The 22657-nt window shown below is 48.4% G+C and overlaps 1 long non-coding RNA gene across 1 annotated transcript; it reads right to left on the bottom strand.

Annotated features, from left to right (window-relative positions):
- Nucleotides 1-18230: 18230 nt before the first annotated feature.
- Nucleotides 18231-19671, bottom strand: LOC144153887 (uncharacterized). The gene is made up of 3 exons (XR_013319406.1): nt 19564-19671; nt 18793-19223; nt 18231-18377 (listed from the first exon to the last, which is right to left on the bottom strand). It is a non-coding gene; the product is annotated as an uncharacterized LOC144153887 (long non-coding RNA).
- Nucleotides 19672-22657: the final 2986 nt, after the last annotated feature.

Below are 22657 nucleotides of genomic sequence, written 5' to 3'. Positions count from 1 at the left end.
TTTAGGATGGACGGATAACAAAGCGAAACCAAGACTAAACCAGACTAAGCCAAGCTTTTGCTTTGCATATCCAAGGTTAGCCGACCTAAGCCGCAGCCATTTTTTGAATTATTTGTGACACTTGGAGATTTTTCTTATTTATCACACATATCATGTATTTAAGACACATTTATGCATTATAAAAGGAATTTCGGGCAGTTTCATTACATTTAAATTAGTTTCAGCTACTTCTGTTGTGGGCTTCTTTTCTTTCACAACTTTTAAGTCGTTTTGGCTATTTTGTTTGGCAATTTTAAACACCGTGGTTATTTGTCTGTTGGGTGGGTTTCGGTTCACGTTTTTTTTTCATGTGGGTGACTGTCCGCTTTAGGTTTGGTTCGCCTCACCATGTATGGCATCAAAGGGCTGGCTAAGCTAGCGACGGTAAGCATTTATGTACGTTATTTTATTAAAATTGCGTTGTTCCATCCATTTTAGGTCCGTTCTGGCTGTTGTTTCGTTCAGTTGAGGTGGTATTGTGTGCTTTAGGTAGGCTTCTGCTGCAATATAAACCCCATAGCAAGCTCACATTGCGCTGACTAGGAAACGCACACACGCCTCCGGGCCTGGCCAGTTGATCTTGCCAGTGACTGAGTGGCACGCCCAGCGAGCTTACTAGGGTTCCAATCAACGTTGGACTGTGCGATTTCTGTGTCTGGTGCGTTCCTGGCTATTCTCTGCCATGGAGCCAGTCGGCTGTTACGTGGTGTTGTTCAGTGGAGTTGGCATTGTCACTTAAACTCCTAAGGATATAGGTGCCCTGAGAACCCTAGTCGTTACCAAAGGCAATCTTCATATCCCCAAAAGGCATGGGATACAGGAGTGCCAAAAGAGCTTTCGCGTAACCCTCGTTCACAAAGTGAAGCGCGTATCACAATAGTTTTTACCGAATGGTACCATCTAGCGTCACTAAATAAAGTCCTTGAGAGTATCGGCACTCTTTTCTCTCATTGTTATGTGCCGCCAGGATTTTCATTGGTCGGTCGGCACCACGTGATGTTTGTTTACATATGGGCGCAGCCATTTTGTTTCTGGACGCCTCTCCTCTCTCTCTCTTTCTCCCTCTCTGCTGCGCGGACGCTAGAGAGGCCGGTCACACACTGCCCGTCACAACCGGCGGCGGTTTCGTTGGGAGAGATGGCAACACTGCAAACCAGAAACAAAATGGCCCCCAAACGCTTCCGGGCCCGAAGTGGTGGCACTCTTTAAGATCTTATTTACTGACGCTAGTACCATCAGAAAGGGCTTGAACGTTCTTTTTTTTAGTGAGCTGGGAAATATGAATTTTTCGCTACGGAATGTTTTTTTTTTTCAGGGACCACCTCAACAACGGTCTTTTCACGCAGTAGAATGAAACGTATTGCATGGCCCAAAATGTTGACACACGCTACACAGAGAGCGGGGAGGTGGTCTACTTACAGAAAAAGGAGGAGCGAAAAGCCTGTGATGTAGAAGTTTCGCTGGGCCCTGAACCTCATAAGGGTCTGCTGCACCTCCACGTACTTATTCTGATAGTGAGTGGTGTACTTGCGCATCTCTCGTACCGAATCTGTAAACGGAAAATTGTTACTTCCCCATCATTTCCTTGAACACGAATTGTGTACCCTCCACCCCCTCCCTCCATTCGCAACCATATGTATCTGCCGGCATGAATTTGCAGAAAAGTTCAAACGAGGATTTTACGCACTGAACTAGTCTATGAGGCGGGTATTCCCGTATAAAACTCGAAGCTAACATATACGGGAAGGCAACCAGGCGTGCAGTTGCAAGCCATCGTGGAAGCACTGATCAGCGTGCCATTTTTACTTGGCCTGGCCTGCGCGTAGCTTGGGGCTCGCGATTGGCACTCGGTTCCTCCCTCATCTATTTTAGCAGCGAAGCTGTTAGCTTCTAGTTCTTCGCGTCGTCCGTGTGCGAACAACAATTAACTCATACAACGTTGCACACCCACATAGCAGCACGCGTGCCCGCTCTAACCCCGCTTTTACGCATCGAGGTTTAAAGGCGTAACAGTGCACGCAGGTTGTCGTATACGCGTAGAGAGAGTTTTGCGTTACGGAAAACTATGTCGTTGGGCTCAACGTTAGGGCTAAGTTAAGCCTACAAGGGGCCACATACATACACATGTAGTGGTGTATTGGCCGACGCTTACGCCCGGGATTCTTCGCTTCGTGCGAGTCCCAATACTCCCAGTGTTATATGACCGCAGAGCTGCATATACTCGCAGAGGTGTATTGGCCAACGCTTAATTACCACCGGGTTTTTGAAATAGAGAGAAAGAAAAGTCTTTATTGTATACGCAAGGCGGGCTCTAACTAGGCCTGTTGGGGGAAGCGGGTTAAGGAATTGGGTAAGACAAAGTTGGCTCAAGAATCGGAAGGGTCTTGGTCTTGTCGCGGGTCTTCTGGGCGAAGGAGGAGGGGGAGGAGTCTTGTGGGTGTCGTTCTAGGAAGAACGGGTCAGAGCAAGACAGCTTGATAGTACAAACAGTGCGATAAGGCAAAAAGTGGGAGTGTCCGCGGAATGAGGATATATGGGTATCGTGGGATGCCGTTGGTGGGAAGAGGGAAATTTCTATGCGGAGTTAATCTGAGAAAAAAAAATCCCGCCATTTCCACGAAGTGAATGATGATGAGAGGGGCAAAGCTAAAATCCTTATCGGAAAAACCGTGAAACATTCGCCCATACATCAAGACTCGACACTTCAAGGTTTCCACCGCTCCGTTGACAAGCCCGTCGACGACGTCGATGTTTGTAGTGATTATCTAAGGCTTGTTTGGGACGATGAGAATCTCCATGGGTAAGTGGGCGAATTCGGTGTGTGACATTATAGCCACCTTGGCCGTCGCCTTCTGCAGAGCGCCTTGTGTCGCGTACCCCCGGTACGTGTCTTGAGCTCGCAGGCGACGAGCGACGACCTCTTCTTCTTCCTCTCCTCCTTGTTGGGTAGCAACGAATGCGTTGAACGTTATGACCTCTTCGGCCAACCTTTGGTTGGCCAATCCCTAGGGATGTGTGATGGCATTGGCTGTGTAGGTACTTGATTAGGAGTACCTCAACAGCTCTGAAGTGCCCCATTCTGCGAAGAACCCTCGCTGTTGTAGTTGCTGTCCGCTACAGAAATAACCACCGCTGTAAATACGTAGTTTAAAACACATCTGTTTTTTTTTATTTAAACCCGGGTGTGCAGAGGAGCAGCCCAGCGTGCTACCGGTGCGTTATCTCCGCACGATTCCAGCGTTGGAAGGAAAGTTAAAGCAGTGCGTGTCGCGTGACGAGTGAGCGTGAAGGCACGTGAGCAAAGCAGGTGCATGCCCGGCGCGCAGAACTCTAATTCCGGGGAAGCTATGGCGTGTATCAGGCCGCCTTTTGCAGCCTTTCGCACCAAATACGATGAAACGAAAGCGCAGAAAGTGACATAAACACAATGTAGCAGTAACGAAGCCTTTCGAAGTGATTTGTGCCGAAAGACGCAATAGAAGCAAATGCGATGTAGCAGTAAAGAAACGGTTAGGTATCGAGGCTATTCCCGTCAAAGCACGTAAGCAGACTTAAAGGAGCCATGAAGAGAAAATGCAAGTTGGTTTTATTCGAAAGATTTCGTGTTTTATAGTGCCCCCAGCGCTTGTCCGGATACAAACGGTGCTTTATTCACTGAGAAATTCAACAATTTAGGTTAAAATTTTGATTTTCCCGCTCAATCGTGCGTTTTCGTGGTCCCAAGTGACATCACGGGAACCGACCGCTCTGCAGCCTAGAGACTAGTACCTTCATTCACGCATCCCCCGTGCAGGGTAGAGACACGTAACGCTGGCGCCGCCATGTTCGGTTGCTCGCTCGCCGCCGAAGCAAGTCATTGTGTCAAAACCGCGCTAAAATTATCGCCGCAACGCGGTTTACTGAAGAAGTTTGAATCATATTGTCTGTTTCGCGTTGCTAGGTCTCGTGGGAAACGAAAAGAATAACGCGTTGAGCCCGTTGGCCCAATTGCGGCGGCACGGGACCGTTCAAAGGTTGTCTCCACCCTGTAGCGGTGTTGGTTTGTTCCCGCGTTTCTTTACGTTCCGTAACCTAGATGGCGCCACCATACCGTGGCAAGCGTTTGGTTTGTTCTTGCCCGCATTTAAACCTGGCTTGTTTTTGTTCTGGGAGAAAATATTCGTTCCCTGAAACAGTGCTCGCTCGACAAATGGGGTCACGTAAGACACCGTTGCTTGCGTCAATCGGCCAGTGTCGTCTGAGACAACCCCAAGCCCCGTAGTGCTGTGCAGCTAAACCAAAGCATGCTGTGCGCAGTACGAACAGCAGAACGCATCAGTACTTCTATGTTTACATGTGCTTTCGTAACTTCCACTGTTTGTCCCATCATTCCTATTGCTTTGTAAAGAATGTGCCCTAAATTTAAGCGCAAATCGCTCGTTCGTCTAGTTGGTAAGCTCTACCTAATTTGCGTCTGCTTCTGCCAGCCTCCGCCAATCGCAGAGCTTAGCCCATGTGACATCACAGGTTCTGTTGCGGGAAATGAGCTGGTGGGTCGCATGACCATTCCCGTTTTTCCTAATTATGTAGCTTATTTGAGCGAAGTTTACGTTAAAAGGGGTGTCAGTATGATTCTAACGAGACAATCTTTTGAATTAACCAAATTTGTGTTTTCTCTTCATGGCTCCTTTAAGTGTTATTTGGTGTGAGCCTTAAAACTAACACGGTGTTACATATTCACAGACCAGTACGTGCTCGGAAAAGCGCCCAGGCCAACGCTTTTTCCGGGATTTTCCATTTCGTGTAAGTCCCAAAAGTCGCGTAATGTAACATATGTATGCTTCAATAAGGCTTGGTGTTACCCGCCGCGGTGGCTCAGTGGCTAAGGCGTTCTGCTGCTAAGCACGAGGTCGCGGGTTCGATTCCCGGCCGCGGCGGCCTCTTTTCTGATGGAGGCAAAAAGCAGAAATGCCTGTGTGTACGAGATTTTGGCGCACGTTAAAGGTCCCCAGGTGGTCAAAATTAATCCGGAGCCCTCCACTACGGCGCGCCTCATCGCCTACGTTGCGTCGGCGCGTTAAACCCTACAATCAATCAAGGCTTGGTGTTGGGCTAGTTGGTATCGAGACATCATGAAACTTAGAGCGCTGAGCTTTACAGGACGCCCACAGAAAGGAGGACACACGAAGCGCTTGATGCGTAATAGCAACTGTAAAATGTTTAATGAACAAGGAAACGTATAAATACCCCTGCCACCACCTATACCATCCCAAACGCGTGCGTCTCTTATCAATTCTTACGAAAGTTTTCAGATACTGTCTCTCTTGCCAGCAACGAAATAGACGGAGTACTAACGCAGTCCGGCTGAATGAGCGGCTGAAGGAGCACCGTGCGCTGTGTCAGCCGACGGCTGTATCGGGCAATCTTGCACAGCACTGCGCCAAGTGCAAATAGATTTCCCAAAAACCGAAGGTACTCTCTAAGTCCAGTGACAGAGTGACAAGGGAAATCTGGGAAGCATTCTGTATGACTTCGGGCCTTGAGGGTGAGTGCGTTAGTTCTCCGTCTGTTTCGTTGCTGGCAAGAGAGACACACAATCTGAATACTTTTGTATGAATTGATAAGAGACGCGCGCGTTTGCGATGCGATTCGTGGTGGCAGGGGTATTTATACGTTTTCTTTTTCATTAAACTTTTTTAAGCGCATCAACCGTTCCGTGTGTCCTTCTTTCTGTGGGCGTCCTGTAAAGTTCAGCGCTCATGATACGTTTCGTGATATTTTTGCTGATGAGGGAGCCTGACTCCGATTCCACCGACTGTGCGGATGTCTGTGGGGAAACACCAGCTAAAGAGTGTTAATATCCACAATCTACATCACCCCAGGAGCATCGAGAACATACATCGACACCTTCATGCATAAGCACATCGCATGGTTTACATAAGAACGAGACGCACCGGTAGTTACCGCCGGGGAAATCAAGGTCGACATAGCGAAACACAAAAAGGACTGGTCATTTTGCCTCTGAAAACTTCGCACTCGCCAACTCGGCTACACAGTACAGATCGTGTGTGGATTTTTCAAGGCGGCAATGTTATTGCGACCACCATTGCTAAAAAGCAATAATACACTGAAAATTTCCGTCAACAGGTGTAGCGGTTTTGCATGAGCTTCGCTAGAAATCCATTTTGGGAGGGTCAATATAGCGTATTAACTTTTTTCTTTTGAACAGCGTTTTTCCTGTCCTTGTTTTAAAATGGCCGTCTAGAGTCTACATAAGCCACGTTTCTGGTTGATTGAGTTTTCACTGCTAGCACCATGCTGTTTTCTGTACCCGGGATGAATGTGCAGAGTATAACGTTACATGCGATTCCAACACGAAGAGCATTTGTTGTGAAATCGATTTGGCAGGAGTGCGGTTGCGCGCACACATCCTTCATGGAACGCACCTTTCCGTGCTTTTTGCTGTGCGTAAAAATTACGCTCACTAGCCACAGGCACCTCGCGGATCAGGATTTTATCTGATGCAATCCTGCGTTGGTCACATCGTGGGGAAAGCACTTGCCAATGCATCTTTCCCGGTGTTTTCTGCTCCGTTGGTACGCATGCACTGTGCGCTGAGTCTCGAGATTCACAAAGAATGAGAAACCCGGTGGTACGCGTTGGCTTATAAACCTTTGTGCTGTGTGAGAATATGGGACTCGCACCAAACGAACAATCCCTGTTTGGGGACACACACACTAGCGGAAAAGAGCGCTTGTGCAAACGCGTCTCCCGCTTCGGAAACCGGTTTGGTTGCCGGAAGACACCCGGATATGCCGCTCCCGCGCGCGTCCATGGCCGCGTCGGAAACCGGATCGCGCGAACATACATGCGTCTTCAGATTCAGCCAACTCACCTTTGCGGCTGTGCCAATGGCCCTTTTTAGGCTTAACACTTTGCAGCCCTATCGTTTAATTTGACGACGTACGTTCCGAGCAACGTCAAAGTCGTTTAAGCTGCAGGTATACGCGTTAACATTGTTAGACCCCAAAACGTAACGCTAGGCCTAACGCTCAAACTGGCCTAATTAGTAATTGGGTAATGACATGCTCAAATGACCCATATAGGGCACAACACATTCATCCACCGTTACAGTCATCGAGCTATGGTGGCGCTGAGGACACGTGCCTGTCTCGCATTACGGAGTACCTCTCGTTCGATTCCCAATCAGACACAAATCTCCTCTTTCCTCTAACTCGATTACTTTATTTTTGAAGACGATATGCCTTTTGTCTGTCTGTCTGTCTGTCTGTCTGTCTGTCTGTCTTTTGTTTGTATATCATTAAGGTCTACTACTTACCACCCGGCCAAAAAAATTGGCCGCGTGCATACCTGTCTGCTTCGCTGCAAATGAACTGCTGCCATACATGGCTCACAATATTCAACGCTAACGAAACTTCACGCGTATTTGAGGCAAAATATCAGTACAAATTCAAGAGTACCAGCGTTCTCTTAATGAAGAATATACGTTAAAGTGTTTTTTTTTCTAAAACAAATAAAAAAAAAACACGTTGAAAACAGAGTCGAAGAGAGGCGAGACGAAACCTCGATGTCCCAAAGATGGCGCGTTGGCACTGCGAGAACGTGGGAAAATTGAACTAAGTTGTAGGAAGCTCGACTGTATTCAGCATGGCACGAGCAAGCCGGGAGAGGGAGGGGCGCGTGACCGGTGGGAGGGGGAGCGGAATGGGAGTTATGTGGGAGGGGCGGCAGAAGGTGCCTTCTGATATTTGCAGCGACGCAAGCTGATGCGCTAGCATTTTTCTCTTTCTTGCGCGGTGTTTCATTTCGTGTTTCATTTTTTTGCTTGCGCAGGACCCCGGATGTTCAACCTGCTGAGTCAACGAACGCTCCTGTAATAATATACACTGTCCAAATTTGGGGGCGAACAACCAGTTCTAAGAAAGCTGTACTCTCTTGTGGAAGCGGTAAATTTTACAGCGGGTTCTATGGCTTGATAGGATAATCATCGTCTTGATAGAATGATTAGAATAGGATGAGTTGACAGGATAACCCCCTTCGAAATTTTTTTCCAGGCCGCGCGTAAGTTAGGCTTAATGTTTCTTTTCCCTCTTCCGACAACCCGTAACCCCCCGAAAACAATTTCTGGCTATGGCCCTACCTGATCAGCTTATCACATCACATCACTTTGTTACCTTAAAGACCCCCAGGCGGGGTGTTACATAAGGGGTGGGAAACAGATACTATAAGTACGAACGGGGGTAACCACTACAGAAACGAAACGAATACATACGCAGGATCGGTATAAATATTAACAGGCGTACCACCTTGCCGAAAGAAAAACGGGGAAAAAAATACAAAGCGAGAATCAGGGGCACAAAAAGGAACATTCTTAAATATTCGAATTGAAAAGAAGCGAGTGACATTTTGTGTGAATGTTGAGTGGAACATTATGGTTGAAAGGCCAGCGGAAAAGCCATTCCAATCGGAGGCTGCGCGAAAAAAGAAGGAGGCGGCAAATGTCATCTTATATTCCCGTTAAGTGCGTGCGGAGGGCGCACGTGACCGGTAATTTATTAAAACAGCTTTCGTAAAATGCGTACTCTGTGCTAAAAAAACACATGAAAGTTTGTTTCAGCGCCGCGACCCGGTGATATCGACTGCTTCAGTTTTGGGGTAACGACTTACCGAAGAAGAAGAAGCCGAGGGCTAGGATCATTAGTTTGAAGTAGTTGTCCGCTTGGGCCCCAAGGGATTTAAGGAACCGCGACTGGAATACCTTGTTCCATCTTTGATCCCGCAAAAACAAACAAAAAAAATACAAAGAAAAGACCATTCGTTAGATGTCAGGCAGGCACCCGTACGTGAGGCAATTTAACATTGGCAAAAGTGAGCCTATATCCGGTCATCGGTGCACTGAACAGTGTACGCTTATCAGAACAACAAAACCTACGATTTCGGGGAGATGCACGGAACCAGAAGAAGAATGACCGCGGCGATTTCGGAGTAGAGGAAAGCCGCCACGATTGTCCACTGAGTGCCCATTTTTCTTTTGTTCCCTGAAAAATTTCACAAATAAATCACGCGGCCAAAGAATCTGGAGCAGTTGGGAAAACGTCTTTTTCTGAGCACTTCCGTGCTATGTATCATGCCCTCAAGATTTTTAGAAGGAGAAGCACTTTTATTGGGAGAGGAGGGACCGGAAAGAGTGGCACGTTGGCAGCACGAACAGCGAAATGCTTCTGGGTGATTTTGCGAAGCCGCCTGGCACAGTACAGCAACAAGGAACTACAAGGAAACGGTACGGGAAATTTCGTGACCTACCGTGGCTTGCGGTAGCGTAGTCGCAGACGAGGAAACGGCGAGTCAAACCGTGTGAGGTTCCAAAGACAAATCGAATTTAGTTGGGCGCGGTTCTTCAGTGATGTTGTTGTTGATGATGATGATGGTGACCTTCACAACATTGCTACGTGTAGCAGCGCTGACAAAGGCGAAATTCCGCTTCCGTATGGGTACAAGCCCGGAAGTTCTCGTATATGTCTAGCGCCATTTGCTGGCTCGCTTTGGACACTCGTGCTTTTCTCTTGAGCAAATGCTGAAGGGAACCGCTGCTGTTCGTTCTCGGGGAACAGTCACGTGTTCTGACGCTACCGGCTTGCTCTCGAGATTTTAAAGTAGTGTCCTCAGCGATGTCGTTGTACGCCAATACGCCCAGCAGGAAAGCCAACTTCCTCTGACGATGGTGACAAATGATCCTGGGTGAAGTTGAAAAACAACGCGCTTCCCGTGGCCGGATGAATTACAGTAAGGTATTTAGCCCTGGCCAATCCCCCCTTGTGGGTACGTGCTAAAAAATTTGAGGGCATAATCATCATCATCACAATAGAACCTGGGTCCCTAGCGTTATGATGCCGGCGTATATACGACTGCTCCGTTTCGACACGGTCGAAGCGAACGCCATGCAGCAGGTACCGGTTCACGCCGAACACCCCAAGCCCGAACGTTAGGCCTACGGAGTGCACACCCGAGAGTTTCTGTGGGTATTGTAGAAAATTGGTGCGTACCTCCAGAGTAGCAGTGTGGGATTGGCCAACCAAAGAATCCAACTCGAGAAAGCTTCGCGTTCAACCATCGTCGTCGTTGGATAGGGGGTTGCATGATTTTGTACTACATTGGAACCCGGATAATACGACATTCAAGGAACCGCGCAAAAGCGTCGCATGACCGGGGGGGGGGGGGGTGTCCTATGACGGGATGCTGGTAAATGCCGCCCTAGTATACGGTCTCACGTGACAGCTGGACTAAGAACTTATTTAAACTACTATATTTAGTGCGTTCTCGCGTGATTTGCAAACATTTAGTTGGAATAAATTTTTTATACAAAGAAAACTATTTTGTGGCCCCTCCTCTACACGGCGTCCGAGCTAGCCCGACAGTCAAGCGCCGTGCGCTACGCGGCCCCCGTGCCATCTCATCAGCCCCACGCCTCGCGCTCGTGAGATAAGCCCGACACCTGGTTGAGCAAATTGAGAAGGGAAAAGGCCAGAGTGCGAAATTATCAAGGCCAAGGGCAACGAACGAGGTGGCGATGGAAAAAAAGCGAAACAGAAAGGAGCGGAGCGACAACGCCGCTTTGAAAGACACTGATATGCAGAGAGCAGAGACAGGGGGAGAGAGAGCATCGTGAAAAAAAGAAACAGATGGAGCGTGCGAGGAAAGCGGGTGTTCTGTCATCGCTGTGGGGTTGCGTCGTATGGCTTTTCGTATTCGTCGGCGGCTCGATGGGAGCTTCAAATTCACTGTCCGCCAGCCACCAGGACTTTGACTGCTCGTGGTTGGCGCGTTGGCGCATTGCTGCCGCGTGGGACAGTCGAAGGTTAACTCCTGCTGGCGAGTACCTGCCTGCTTGCTTGCGTCTGTTCAGCAAGTGGTCTGGTCCGCCTGTGGTTCTTTGCACAAAAGCAGCGTCAAACGGGTGTTAAGAATCAAGAAAAGTCCGGACGAACCGGGGAAGCGATGTAAAATATGGGGAAAACGCCGGTTTATCCGGGTCAGGGTCCGTCGTATGAAGCGGACGGTGTGCACCCGAGCGTCATATCATCGGGGTTTTTAGTGCATTGTTTCTAAGAGGAGTTTGCCGTGACCGCGGTGATACGTCGTAGGAAGCGGGTCGTCGAAAGTCTGGGGGACGTATGAGCGGTGTTCCACTGTATAATAGTAGTCTTTTTTAAATCAATATTACGCGTTTTTTCCGCAAATCTGGGCGGATTGTTTATGTTAGGTTGGTTAGGTGCGGGGTTTAATTTGCGTGCTGCATCGCCCTGGAAGTGCCGGGATTGTACCTACATGGGAAAGCATTGTCGCCTGACGAATAGAAAACCGCTTACGACGAACTGCTGCGTACAACGCGGAAGCCGATATCTCGCGAATCGGTCACGGGCGCGAGCTTCTTGACGGAGAGTGGAGGGGGGTGGGCTGTTCAGGGCTCCGGAGCTACAAGCATTCGGGCCAGGCATCATCATCTCTAGGGGCCGCCTTCAGCGGCTGTTTCTGATGATAACATGTCTACCCCGTTGTTTCCGGGGACTGCCGTTTTTATTTTCTGCCATAGAAGCATGTGAAGACGTTCGTCCGAAGTGTTACAACATTAAAGGTAGCCCTTAAAAATCTCTCACGAGTAAACCCCTTCCTTGTTCACTCTCAAACTATACACGACAGTACCATTTTGTGATTTATTTTTTTAACGCCAAGAAAAGCGGCGGCACTTATCTGCTTGCTAAAAAATCTACCAAATTTTTTTTCTGCATACTGAGCCCTAGCTCCTGTTCAGCCCCAAACAATGAAAACGCAACCTATCTACCCTTCTGCCTTCTTCCCAGAATGGCCACAGCCTCCCTATTGGTGGATAAAGGCTTTACCACAACAATGAAAAAAATTCCCGCGCCTTCCCGCGAGGGGAACACGAGTAAATGCAGAGCATTGGGGCCTCAGTACTGATTGAAGGCAGTGTTGCTTCCATCGCTTCTTCCGTGATGCTGGAGTAGCAGACACGAGTAAACGTGGGCACGAGCGTCAACCAAGGAAGGAAGGAGCAACGCAGTGACTGAAACACGAGCGACCGCTAGCCGCTATATTTGCAGCGCGCGCAGTAGAGGGAGAGCTGTACGGGGGGGAGAGCGCGCATGCGCAAGGAGCGCGCGCCCTTCCACGCCCCACCGCGCTGCTATCACGCACCTGTTCCGCCGAGACCGCGACGGAGCGAACGGGCTGACTACGACGCATGCGCGCGCCAGCTGCTGTTGAGAGAGAGGAGGGAAGGAGAGGCGCACCTGCTGCGGACGCGGAACTGTTGACACCGTCCGACGCAGGAACAGGCGAGGCTAAGAAATGCTCTGCATTTAAAAATTAGGAGCTATTACACTCTGCGAAGGTGGAAGACCAGCGAAGCTTTATAGGGGAACGGTATGGACAAATTTATTTTTTCTCAAGTGTTCATGGGGTAATCCCTAAGAAATAGTTTTGCGCGTCGGGCATGACATTGCCACCCGCTACGCTATCACCCGTGCGCTCCCCACGAGTTGTGCTACAGATGTCGCCGATTTCCTTCTGGAGGACATCATCATGCGCCATGATGCTCCGCGCCAGTTGCTCACGTTCCGTGGTCGGAACTTTTTGTCACAGGCTGTCGAGGACCTTCTTCGCTCTTGTGAAACAAAGCACAAACTGACGACTGCTTACCATCCTCAAACAAATGGCCTTACTGAGCGGCTTAACAAAACGCTCACTGACATGCTTGGAATGTACGTCTCCATAGACCATCGCGATTGGGACGTTACACTACCTTATGTTATGTCACATTTATGTTATGTTATGACGTTATGTCACATTTGCATACAACTCCTTCCGGCACGTCACTGCTGGATATTCTTCTTTCTTCCTTTTCTGTTGTTTTGAAAAGGCTCGGCTCAACACCATGATTCGCCAAGAAACTGCGCGTGGCCTCCCCACTGCTACTGCGACCCAAAAACTACTCGCTTTGGGAGTTCATAACACGTGGGAAGACCTGCAAGAAGCCCAACTGTGGCAGTCTTAGCTTTTCCTCCCCGCTCAGCGGCTGCGCGCAACTGACGTCGTTCTGAACGCGAATCTAAGACGACGCGTGTCGCAGTATTTCAGCAGCAGACGTGTGTCCGAAGATGCCGTTTTGCTGCCTCTTCGGCAGTGTTGTTAACAGACGAGCCGGTCTAACTTAGCGGCGAGGCCGCAAATGCGGCATTCTCGCAACACTGATAAACACCAAAATGGCCGCCATCTCTCACTTGGATGCCCCAGTGGCGATACTCTGATACCTTATCTAGTGACCCTATTCTGTGTCTCACTGATGGCCTCTGTAGCCCCCTCAAAAGGCACTGCAGAAAACCCAACTTCTACCTGTAAAGCATACTCTGCCTCAAATATACTCTTTCACAGGTGAAGCCTGATTTAGGCTTTCGTTTTTGTAGCGAGAGCTACAATCAGGTGTCACCCGCCGCGGTGGCTCTGTGGCTAACGCGTTGTGTTGATGAGCACGAGCTCGCGGGTTCGATTCCCGGCCGAGGCGGCCGCTTTTCTGATGGAGGCGAAAAGCAAAAACGTCCGTGTGTACGAGATTTCGGCGCGCGTTAAAGATCCCCAGGTGGTCAAAATTAATCCGGAGCCCTCCACTACGGCGCGCCTGATCGCCTGCGTTGCGTCGGCGCGTTAAACTCTACAATCAATCAATCAATCAATCAATCAATCAATCAATCAATCAATCAATCAATCAATCAATCAATCAATCAATCAATCAATCAATCAATCAATCAATCAATCAATCAATGAAACAGAAAGTACCATGAAAGCATTGCCATAACTACGCTGCACGTCGTCCTTGTTGATTTTGGTCGCAACCTTGACTTCCCTCGCCAATTCAAGCGCACGACATTGTCCTGACTGTTAAGACTCATCGCTAAAGTTGAAGCCTGAAGCGTCCAGCACGCAATCTTCTTACACGGAGTTGTGTGCAGCAAAAAACGTACAAAGAACCTAGGGATGTGTACGTTGGTGCGAGTTTCAACGGACCTGGCTGCGCGCGGCCCCAGTTGCCATGGCGCTGACGTAACACGGTGCACGGTGGTGTTTTGGCGCTGAAAATCTTGAATTTAATCAAGAAATGACGGCCACATGTATGTTTTTATTCAAAATACCTTCCAATCAACCGACATAATTAGTTTTGGCTTCAAATTATCGGGCAATTTTTCTATTGAATTGCACCTATAATTGCCGAGACCAGCTACAACATCACTTCAAGTTAACCAAACATTCTAATTAGGCTTCTTTTAACTATCGAGAGTAGATTTTATATTGTATGCGAGCGTATTGACCGGACGTAGTTCGAACGAGTCCAAGGAACACAAAACGATTGTTATGTGTGATAAATTTTAAGCTATTTCTCAGTTCAATATAGTAATTTAATTTGAAATGGCTATAGTTTGGTTCTAACAGACAAACCTGAGGTTGCCTGTTTTACGTTGTTTTCAAGGCGCTAATGGAATGTCTTAGGAGCAGCGGCTTTATGTTCGTTCCATCAAAACTGCGACTGGTAAATTGCCCGTGATATCGCCTAAGCTAAAACTCCCCACGATCATGTAGCCGCCTCAGAAATCAGTCTTCATTTATATGTTTCGGGGTCTCCTCACCAAAACAAGAGTTACAGCCATTTTCTGTAACCATTCTCATCGCGTAGATGTTCACATGTTTACAACAAAAGATAATTCCTCAACACTTACCATTTCACTGTGGACCACCTAATTACGGCAAGTAAATGAACTCGCCGTGATGAAAGATCTGTCAGGCGTCACCATAACTTTACCTGAGATGTCTACGCTACAGTAGTTTCCCAAATAAGTTGGGGCTTTGTCGCAAAGCGTAATCTGATAAACGATTCTGCTGACATAACAGGGCAAAGTAGAAATGCACACGAGCGAGCGACTTACAGCTGCATTGTAAAAAAATGACTTAATTGCCACCTACTCGCGAAAGAATGATGTATAACAAATAGTTGAATAAAGGAAAACCAGGTGCAGCTTTCCGGCTTACCGCAATTTTTCCAGGTGTGATTACTGTAAAGTTATTGAGCGCAGTGCAATGACTTTTCGCACAGCCAATGATGGGGCAAAAGCTTGCTTTGTGCGCAGTTTCAAGTTTATAACTTTGTTCTCCAAGGCATCATGGCCTTTGAAATATCCCTTTGAAGTGTATGAGTAGTAACTTTTGATATTTAATGACACGCAAACTATTCGGATTTTCATATCCGAGTCCACTGCTTGATCAGTGCGAAATATCACTTTTTCTTGTGTGTTAACTAGGTTCCCGTCCAGTTATATTTTTTCAGCAGGAAAGTTGGGGAGGAACCAAGAACAACAGAGTGATTGTTCGTTGACATTCCGTCTTGGTCGCCAACTGGAGGTTGAGGTGGCTTTGCGCTTTCCGGGGGACTTCTCGTTGCCAAAGTAAAATGAGTGCCATGAAGACGAAGTTTGCAGTATGACAACAAAATTTATGCACGCATATTTACATTTGTGCAAGATAGTAAAACAGGGGAAAGCATCCGTATTGACGACCTGGGAACAAATCTCTGTTCGGCGAATCCGATAGTGCAGAGCAGCGTACTCAAAAATACCGGAATATTCGTCCACTAGCGGGGAAGAATTTTTCACCTTCACCCTCGCGTCTCTTATCCCTCGGTCGCCCACGTTGTCCGCTTCGGCGCGTTCTTGGAAAACTGCGCATTGAGCTCCTGAAAGGGTTGCTTAGCTTATTTAGTGACGCTAGGTTGCCTTGGCAAGCGGCCGCTGCACCGCTACACGAATGGTAGCGGTGGCCCGATCCAAGTGCAAGGGTTCTAGGCGAGCTCCCGCCGAAGCCGGCGCCATGCATGCCCCTTCCCCGGTTCCCATGTGCCGAAATAAATTCGAGGAGGGACAGGTGGCTGACCCTTAGGGCGAACGTCCATCGGGATTCAGAATCCAAAATTTGGGGTACAAAAAAAAAATAGAATAACACATTCGTTTTGGGGGTATTTTTACAAGGCCTTTTCGGTGCATGAACATACTATTACACATAGAGTTAAGCACCCGCACGTTCCAGTGCAGGTTGATTTCGGTACAAACCGATGATCCAGGAATTGATGATAGGAAAACAAACAACATAGTGAAAAGTTTCAATCAACTACAGATTTTTTTATGTTAATATTTTCTTTATCCCGGCATAATCATAATTGCACTTAATTTCTTCGAAACGATTTCTTCAGAAATTGTGTATAAAAAGGGTTTCTCAATCGCGTTGTATGATTCCTCTTTGGGCAGTATCTCAAAGATTTACTTTTCTAAAAACGGCGTCGGTTCTCTTATTGCAATATTTACGCACAATTATGAATCCGCATTTTTTTAAACGATTTAAATTGTAAATATTTATAAGGATCGTTCATCAATCCTCTTTCATTTAATCACTTTTCCTGTAAATGTTCTTTGAATAGCAGCGCTAGCGACTGAGACGAATTATTGGAATTGTGAATTTGTGACGACTTAGTTATGCCCAATGTTTATTTTTTTAATTGCGAAATGTATGCATATCTAATTCACGGTTGAGACCTAATTGTGGCCTGTACAATATAAGTACCACTTCAATGGTGAGAAAATCTTGCAGTCATTTCGTTATTGCTTTCACACTTAGACATTTAGAGAGTGCTAGTAGTTCATCAACCAGTTATTCGTGGATGCTAGTAAACAAAAACAAACCTATGAACGCAACGACCACCCAATCCCGAGAAATACAAGCACGCGCGGTTCCTCCCTTTGGATGTAATGGCTCGTTGGATCTAGGGACTCGGATGGATTTCTTGACTCGTTGGATCAATTGATGCGTTGGATCTATTGACTCGGTTTGATCTCTTGACTCATTGGATTTTCTGACTCGGGCATCACGTGACCTAGTGGATTTCCTGACTCGTTGGATCTAATGACCCGTTGGATCTAGTGACCATAAGCGCGTTGCAGCTATATGTTATAATGCGTCTTGTATTTTTGTCAGTATTTTTGTATAATGTTGTCTTGCCTCCCTTCCCCCTATCTTATACCCTCGCCTATAGGGCCTTTAGCTGGACTCTGAATAAATTTATTGCTGCACACGAAATTACAAGCCACCGTAACTTCAAAGCCCACGCGCGCAGCTTCGTGGCACAAAACGGCATTGCTTTTTTGACAAAATTCCGCAAAAGTTAACAACTGCAAAGGTGTGTATTGGGCCAGGTGAAATTTTCATTCTCCGAAATTCAAGGCGTGCAAACGTAGTTCCACACGAAAAAAAAAAAAAAAGCTATGTGACCAACACCAAGTAGAAGTCGCTTCATCCGGAACACGCGATGAGACATAGCTAACGAGCTTTCTGGCATACACATGGAGGAAAGAAAAGGTTAGGAGAGGCCCTGACGTCATGTTTGTGAAGCCGCCATGTCGATGAGGCCACTGAGCACAGCACTCTTCCCATTCTCCTCTGCTGTTTCCGGTTTATTAACAGCATCGCGGTACGGGCGGTTCGAGAAAGCGAACGCAGACGACGGGAGCAGTGTTTGGGTCCGTACAGCACGGCGGTCTTCGCGCGCTGCGTCTCAGCTGCGATGAATTTTACTTCACTTCACAACAAAGCACTGAATGCGGCTCTCGCCAACGCTGAGCGGGGGGATTTTGCCGGCAGCAACCGGCGGCGGCTGCTCGCTGCGCCAATCCCAACGCGGCGAGGCAGCCACAGTCAAAGCACCGTAAAAAAATTGTCCGTGGCATTTGGCCAAATTTAGCCCCCACAGCCGTAAAAAACTAGGCAACACTGTCTGTGGGCTCATAAAAAATTGGCGTCACTTCACGCCTTTTGCAATGCATTGGAAAAATAAATCACGACCAACAATGTCGGTGATCCCTGGCGCACACCATACACAAAACGGCATTGAATAAACCGTCCCACTCCACCCCCCCCCCTCCCCACCCCCACCTCCTACATGCATCGTTGATATCGGCACAGCGAAATTTTGAATGCCACGCAGCTGGCCTCAACACGGCGCAGCTGGCGCAAGCATGAGGGACAAAACGCTGTGATTGCGGGGTGGTATCTTCATTTTATTCCGAGAAGAGCATGACGAGGCGCTATGTCTTGAACCGGATCCCGTGTGCCTTCTTCGCGGGAAACGTGGATTCGAGCGGCAACTCTTCGACGGCTCGGCGAAATCCGCTGCGAAGTCTTCAGGAGGCTGGCGTGCAAACGATTCATGGGTGCGGTTCCTGGTTCACCTGCGAAATACAAGAAGGTGAGGGAAAAAAAAAACAGGAAACGTTAACAAAAGCATTTGTGATGAAACTACAGGCGCTACATGAATGGGTCACAGTAAGGCGTAAGTGACGCTGGTATTTCACAAAATAAATCGTACCGAGTTCCCAATTACTTGCGGCTCAGGCATGCTGGAGTGACAGTGAGAATAAACGGTGGAATTTAAAAAAACGAAATTGCATGTTGTATTGCACACGAGGGTGTCTGAATGTTGTTAGCTGACCGCAGAAGCGAAAACACAGAAAACGCTGTAATATAAAGAGGGGAGCACCGACAATGTACGGAGGGGGGCTATCGTGGCTGGAAGTATAAAGCACGATCAGTGAGAGAACATTTCTCGAGGGCAGGAAAACAAAAGCGTTGAAGAGTCGGACTTACCGCTCCCGTATCCGTGTACGCGGACCAGGCCTGGAGGGCCTTGTGCCAGTACTGGATCCACGTCCCCGCAGAACACTGTCGCTCCGGGGGTATAACATGTTGCCAGAGGAAGTAGTAGAGCAAGGGGTTCTCTCTGGCGAGCCTCGAGACCAGCTCCCGCGGTGGTTCAGCGTCGAGTTCGTCGTACGCGTACCCCCAGGGCAGCAGCTGGCAGCGGCAGTGGCGAAAACCACAGGGACAGGGAACGGCTTTCAACTTGTTGTATGGCGGCGGCTTCCAGCCGCTGGAGGGGAACGGGGGGGCCCTCGCTGGTTTGGCTGGTGGCGCGGGATCGACCACGATGCGGCCGACGTAGACGAGCCATTCTCTGGCTTCTTCGTCTGCAGATTGTTGGGCCCTACGGCTGGGTGGCGCCGTGTGCTCCTGCTCGACTGCACGATACAAGCAAGACCGGGCAAACTGCGTTAGTTATGGAACAGGCACAAGTGCACGGCACTGGAAATATCCGCTACGACTCCAAACGGTTCGTCAAATGAAGCAGGACACCTGCTCATTACTATGGACAAACCGCCAAATCAGTAACCGCTTTTTTAAGCTTTCTGCACAGCCCGCGTTGCCCACACAAACAAACCGCCACCATTACATACTTTCGACACGGTGAAGACGGCTGCAGTTTATAGCCAAGCGGTAGATCCTATCATTATGGTCACGTGAAAAACAAGCTAAGCGACATAGTTACTGCTGGGCGGTAACGAGAAAGTGTGTACTCACGGGGACACGGGTGAAGGGAGTCCTTCTTCAGGCTGTAGTCTATCGGGGTCTCTTGCTGACGGGAAGGATCGTGGCGCTCACATTCGTTGCTCGTCCCAGCCATGCTTGAGGTCTGGTGAGGGCTGTCCGAGAGCTGCCCCTTTTTATAGCGTCCAGGGGCGGTATTGGACGTTGGCAGCGTGGAGGAAGGTTTGCAATAGGTTTGTTGCGCTTGCGTTACGTCACTTCCGGTTGTTTGCTTTTAGCCAATCAGGGCTCGCCAAAGGGAACACTTTTGAAAGGGACGCAAAAGGGACAAAACTCGAGAATACCGCCCCAGGTGGCACTGCGCGCAGGCAATGCTAACGACCTTTCGGAGGTGAAGGATTCGACGCCCGGTGTCAGGATGTAGCTCGCCTTCTGCTTTCCTCGGAAATATAATTCACATGTGTCCTGCTAAGGGGGGAAAAAGGGGGTCAGGCGGCCGTCTGAGGATTCGTTAAAGCGATTCACAAAGAGAAAACTATACCCCAAGCACTAGAGGGGAGGTTGGCAGTGCCTGCTTTGTGCGTCGGAACACGTGTTCAGGCCTAAGCAAATCTCGGAAAATGCCTGGCCAGACATTACTTACCCCTGCAGTACCAGGCGCTACGTTCTCCGTCAATCCACCCGGCGAAGGCACCCCAACTTACCCGCCGCGGTGGCTCAGTGGCTAAGGCGTTACGCTGCTGAGCACGAGGTCGCGGGTTCGATTCCCGGAAGCGGCGGTCACTTTTCTGATGGAGGCGAAAAGCAAAAACGCCCGTGTGTACGAGATTTCGGCGCGCGATAAAGATCCCCAGGTGGTCAAAATTAATCCGGAGCCCTCCACTACGGCGCGCCTCATCGCCTGCGTTGCGTCGGCGCGTTAAACCCCACAATCAATCAATCAATCAAGGCACCCCAACTTTCCATTTTTTCTTTCTCAGAAAAAAAAAGAAGTTTATTCTCTCTCTCCACCCCCCGCCAACCGCGCACAGTCCCTGGGAGCTTCCTTGACGACTCCACTGTGGCGCTTAGGTGGTACTTAAACAGCATATTTATTTCGGTTTATTGTGTTTTTTTTTGTACGGGAATTCAGTAATTTTTAACACACGCAGGATTGACTTCGTAAATACAAGACAGTGTAACGAGGAGCACAGCAAGACAGGACGAAGAAATCCTTGGAAAACAACTTCGTTGTGCAGAAAAAGAAACGCTTTTTTATGCAGAAACCCTCGTTTTTCTGAAAAGGTGTACGCATTATTTCATTTATTCATCCTTAAGGGCCCGGAGGCATCACATAAGGGCGGGCGTACATCAAGGTTGCAACACCTTCAGAAAAAGGTAACAAGGAACAAAAAAAAAAGACAGGAATGAACACTCAAGTGACGGCGTACACCAGGGTTTCAAAAACTTCATAAAAAGTAACAATCATTACAAGTTGTAACAAGGGACAACAAAAGGGGAAATAAGAAACTACACCCTCTTCCCGTAAGGGAACCCTGAGTAGTATGCGAAGCAGCCATGGGGTCGACTGAAGTTCCCATTAGTTTTCAGTTCGTCGTTTCCGTTTACGTTCAGCTTCGCGTGCCTTCGTTGTATCAGTAGCTTCTTGACGTAGTTTGAATGAGTGAAGGACATAAGGCGCGTTCGTAGTACGTGTTCCCGTCTCGGTTTTTAGCGCAGTGCGAAGAGCGCCGCGTACCTCCCGTTGCGGCCAGAGAGCCGTGGGATGGAAACCGGGCGCCGCCTAACTATTTCTTTTTATGGTGGACTGCGCTGACGTCAGGCCAAACGCTGACGGGGCTGAAGAGACGCGCATGCGCAGTAGAGTGCGGACGGCGGTCAACAACGACAACGATGGAGGGAGGGACACAGCCCCGAGCATGAGATGCTTCGCTGCTAAAATGAAGGGAATTAACACTAAAGGGACAAGGCGTACGTCGAGGTTGTAACGTGTAAAAAAGTGACAATGATCACACATTTTAACACGAAACAACACGAAAAGGAAATAAAAAGAAGGACTGACCACTCCAGTGACAACAACAAGACTAAGAATAAATTTTACAGCAGTGTTAATAACAAGACAAACAAAGAAGACTAAAAAAAAAAAAATCACGCCATATCCACGGAATTAATGATGATAAGTGGGGCGAAGCTCGAAAGGGGGAGATCATCGGTAACCGTAACTCTCCCGTGAAAGTTCGCCCATTACATCATTAAGAAAGACGTAAGACTGTGTGCGTACATTGTACAAATCAACTTTTATTTTGTTCTTTTATTTTGTTCTTGTTCGTTTGTTGTTTCGTTTCTTCGTTTGTTCTTTTCATTTCGTCGTTGTCATGACTGGATTGCGAGGTCCCTTCATTACGACGGCTTTATGATCTGTGAAATGAAGCGAGAGAGGTTCTTGTACTGGCTGCAATGGGAAGTTTGCAAACACTAAGTCTATACACATTCATCGGACCGTGGTAGGGTTCATATGGATACATCTGAGTGCGTATTTGAAGAAAGAACTTTTATTTAGGGTGAACTTGTGCCCGAACAAGACGAGAGGAAACGAGCAAAGGTCCTTGCGTCTCGTTCGATCTCCGAGAACGACTGCCTGCGTTCGTGGCGTGATCTCTTGCGTGATCTCCCCCTCGCAGTGCACGTGCGCTCGCGCCTCCCTTGGCGAACACAGACAAGCTCGCGCTCCCGGTGCCGAGTTTGCACTGCCGATTGCAGCCGGTTCTTGGCGCGTGCAACGCGGCCCACTTTGCGACATCTCCGAAAGCATGCGGCGGTCACGAACCACGAGACACAAGGGATGGACAGACCCATGGCTTTAGGAGCTTCGCCCATAAAAAAAAAAAAAAAAAAGAGACGAAGAACGCAAGTGTGGTTTTTAGGTGGCATCGTTTTGGTTGCTGGTATAGGTTAGTTTCTCACGAAATTTTTTTGCGATCGCTGCACGAAGCAATGATATCCTGGATCGCGTTCCAAAGCGTGACTGTTTGGGGGAAGAATGAGCTGCTCGTCGCCGTCGTGCGGCACTTTATCGCTGCCAAGGGGCGAGTGTGAGATATACGGACGATGTCCGAAACGGGCGTTT

This window comes from Haemaphysalis longicornis, unplaced genomic scaffold (genome assembly GCF_048455015.1).
Source record: "Haemaphysalis longicornis isolate Haplotype H1 unplaced genomic scaffold, Haemaphysalis longicornis Haplotype H1 scaffold_9, whole genome shotgun sequence".
Lineage (NCBI taxonomy): Eukaryota > Metazoa > Arthropoda > Arachnida > Ixodida > Ixodidae > Haemaphysalis > Haemaphysalis longicornis.
The sequence above is the reverse complement of the archived record's forward strand: the minus strand, read 5'-3'. Positions and strand labels throughout refer to the sequence as shown.